Below are 4097 nucleotides of genomic sequence, written 5' to 3'. Positions count from 1 at the left end.
AGCTGAGATCCAAAGGAAAAGCTGACTCCTGGAGTGATAATGAGTAAGAGGAGGCTTTATCTGCTTTTAGAGATGGGCATTTACAGCCTTAGCAAGAACCAGGTGCCTATAAAAGGCAGTTTTACATTAGCATCTTAAAGGGGGGCAGTTGTGGGGAGAACTCTTTCTGTCTGTGGAATGCACATTAGGTTTTTTCTCTACCTGGGAACTGTGAGTCTTCCCCCACTGGAGACCTTTTACCAAACCCCATGGTGACCAAGCTGAGAGATTCAGCTGCTTACATTTTCATCCAGCTTCTTAGTTTCCCACAACCCTGAATTAGTAAAATCAGAAAATTTAGAATGTTAATATTATTTCTTTGTATCATGTAATATTTGTCACTTTTAGTAATAAGATTATTAATTCTTTTTTTTTTTTTACAATGTTGGCCAGCAGGGCACTGCACCTCTGAAGGTGACAGAGGGGCATCCTCTGCCCTGGCGACCCTTCCCTTCACCTTCTCAGTCCTCCACAATTAATTCTTTTATCAAAGAATTTACTGTAAAATTTTCCATCATATTTGGTTTGTATTTTAACTGAAAACCCTTAAGGTGTTAAAACTATTAATCTTTTTCTAAAGAAATGTTTAGAGTTGAAAAAACTCTTCAATTTATCTTTGTAAATTTCCTTCTATAAGTTACAGATCTATATATTTTATCATAGCTACAATCATCCCTGTACACATTTTCCCCCCTGCAGTAACAAGACTAAGTCAACAGATAAACAAAAATAGTTGCCTTATGATCAGTTCAGACTCGTATTGACCGACCGTAATTCTGGTTGATGCAAACAGTCGATGGTTGGACAGTTCTAGCTGAAAGGTTGGCGGTTCCATTCTCTGGACACCTAGCAATAACACAGGTAATCTTCCAAATTTTCTAGCACAGAAGGAGTGCTTCCAGTGCTTCATCAAATGTTGCAACATTTCAATCAATATTGCATTAATTCTTGGAGCCTTATTTTTGGCTAAGGCTTCCAGAAGGGCTTGGACTTCTTTCTTCATTACCTTCTTTCTTCATTACCGTTGGCTCTTGCTCCTGTGTCACCTCTTACAATGGCTGAATGTTGACTATTATTTGTTTGGTAGAGTAACTCTTTGTATTCTTTTAATCTTCTCTTGATGCTTCCAACATAATTCAATATTTTGTCCGTTGTGTTAGTCCAGGAAGACTAGAGAAATAAATCCATAGAAACTCATATGTGTTTAAGAGACAGTTTTAGATAAAGGGTAATTTCACATTAAAAAAGCATCCCAACCCAGTCCAGTGCAAGCCCTAAGTCTGAAAAGAGCCTATATGCCCGATACCAATCTACAAAATCCTCTTAAGACTTATGAAACCTATGCCATGACGCTGAATGCAGGATAATCACAGGTCAGTGGGTGGGAAGTCTTGGGGATCTGGTGGGATTGTAAACATCTCAGCAGTGGAAGGGGTTTCCACGTGGCTTCTCCAGCTTCCAGGCCTGCATCAGGGTAGGTCCATGTGGCTTCTCTTCAGGAATGTCTTGCAGGAAGTGAGCAGAGAGAGATTGTCTCCCACCTCTAAGGAGGACATTCAGAATTTTTTTCAGAATTTTCAGAAGGCCATGCCCACACAGAGTCTTCATTGGCTATCACCCGACTGACAGACTAGACTCCACCCCTTCACTCTTAATCCTCTCAAATCCCAAATTGACACCAGATTATGTAACTACCACATCCATAAACTCTCTCAATGTTGCAACTCAATGTCTGAATTTGTTTCCTTGAGTTCTTTCCGTTTAAGCTAAGTGAGTGTGCTCTTTCTTTTTGGTTTTCTAACTTTAGAACATTGCACATTGCATTATAATATTTTACTTTGTCTTCTTGATCTGTACGTCTAAATTTTCTGTTCATCTCTGACTTCAGAACAATTGTAAAGATGGTAAAAGGCTGAGCTGTTCTCTTCTGTTATAAATAGGGTTATCTTGAGTATGAACTGATTTGAGAGTACCTACCAACAACCACAACATGAGAAATCTATTTAAAAGATCATAAACATTTCCATGTTTCTCTTTAGTCTTTATAATCCTCATTTGTAATAGCTGGACAGCATTATGTCTTTTGACACTGAATTCTGCAATTGATTTCTTTAATCTCTGGGAAAATCAGAGTTGAGTTTTTGAGCAAACTTGGTAATATTTATTTAGTTGTACATGTGTTTTTATATGTTATATGATACTATATTTTTGTGTATGTATACATATGTATTTAAATGCTACAATGAATAATATAGTACATTATTTTACTGTAATACTTATTTTATTTTTCTATCAACTCTTAAAAATATAATAAGAAACCCTAGTAATAAAGCTAACAAGGAAGTCACCACTGTTGAGGAAGCAGGGGAGGACCCCAGAACTTCACCACTTGTACCACTCACAATGTTTAAATCACTAACCTGAACCTTATTTAGTCCATTAAATCTTTCATATATTCTAAATTTGCTACTGGTTCACCAAAAATCATGAGAGATTTATATCTTATTTCCATTGTTTGGGTCTCTGATAGAATTATTTCACTGAGCTATACTTTTTAGAATGTGATTCTTTATTTACAGTGGTTATTAACAAGACATATTATTGAAGAACTTCTTGAGTTCATGAAAAAGAGTGACTTTTGTGGGACTTCATGAGATAATTTTTTCTAAAACATTAATACTAGGGGGAAACGTGTTTCCTTCTACCCATTAGTATTTTTAAAAAATGTTTACTTGTGTTTTATTGACAATACAAAGGCATTTGACTCTGTGAATCATAACAAAGTATGGATAACATTGAATGACAATGAGAATTCTAGAACACTGCATTGTGCTCATGTGGAAACTGTACATGGAACCAAGAGGAAGCTGTTTGAACAGAAAAAGGGAACACGGTGTTATTTAAAATCAGGAAAGGTATTCATCAAGGTTGTATCCTTTTATTAAACTTATTCAATCTGTCTGCTGAGTGGATAATACGAGAAGCTGGACTATATGCAGAAGAATAAGGCATCAGGATTAGACACAACGTTGCTGAGAGACAGGAAGACCTGAAGCATTTGCTGATGTAGATCAAGGATGGCAGCCTTCAGTATGGATTGCAATTTAATGTAAAGAAAGCAAATGTTCTCACAACTGGACCAACAGGTAACATCATGATAAACAAGGCAATGCTTCAAGTCGTCATGGTATTAACTTGCTTTAATCCCGAATCAATCGTCATGGAAGCAGCAGTGAAGAAATCAAATGATACTTTCAATTGGGAAACGCACACACATGCACAACCCACGGATAAGAAATGGAGGTAGGAAAACACCCATCACAAGAGGTATAAAATGACATCACAGAATACATTGGTACTTTATAATAAGGATATTCAATCTTGTAATTGATTTATCTTTCTCACAGACTGGCAAAATCAACATTAAAATTGTGTACCAACCTTAACAGTTACACACAACACATCAATACAAGTATGTAGATTTTACAAGGGCTTTCTTTTGCTACTATGTCTTTCACTTTTATTTTGCCTTGATTTACTTGCTTCCCCTGTCCCTCATGCCTTCTACAAGTTGCTGTATAAATCACGAGGTTATTAATGTGAAGTTATGAGTAGTAGATTTACTTTGGGAATATAATGTGTCCTTATGTCTTCTGATACCAATTGGGAAACTTTACTGGAATAAAGAGCCTCCACTTGGAAGCCTGGTGGCATCGTGGGTTATGCATTGGGCTATTAGCCATGAGGTTAGCTGTTCCAAACCATCAGCCACTCCTAGGAGAAATATGGGTTTTTCTGCTCCATTAAAGATTTACATCCTCAGAAAACCATCTACTCTGTTCTATAGAGTAACTGCGAGTCAGAATCGACTCAATGGCAGTAAGTTGCAATGAATTTTTTTATGAATTAAAGGAATAATAAGTAAATGTGATGCATACAAATATGAGTAATGCCAAACACATTGGATTGTTGTGATAATTAAATAAGAAAATAGATCCAAATTACATATCACGGTTTTGTGCATACTGATGCATTAATAAATGTCGCAAGGTCGTGTC

General features: G+C 36.5%; 1 pseudogene; it reads right to left on the bottom strand.

Annotated features, from left to right (window-relative positions):
- Window positions 1-418: 418 nt before the first annotated feature.
- LOC142431253 (small nucleolar RNA SNORA47) lies at window positions 419-511 on the bottom strand (annotated as a pseudogene).
- Window positions 512-4097: the final 3586 nt, after the last annotated feature.

This window comes from Tenrec ecaudatus, chromosome 17, assembly GCF_050624435.1.
Source record: "Tenrec ecaudatus isolate mTenEca1 chromosome 17, mTenEca1.hap1, whole genome shotgun sequence".
In the NCBI taxonomy this organism is placed as follows: Eukaryota; Metazoa; Chordata; class Mammalia; order Afrosoricida; family Tenrecidae; genus Tenrec; species Tenrec ecaudatus.
This window is presented reverse-complemented; position numbering and strand designations above follow the sequence as displayed.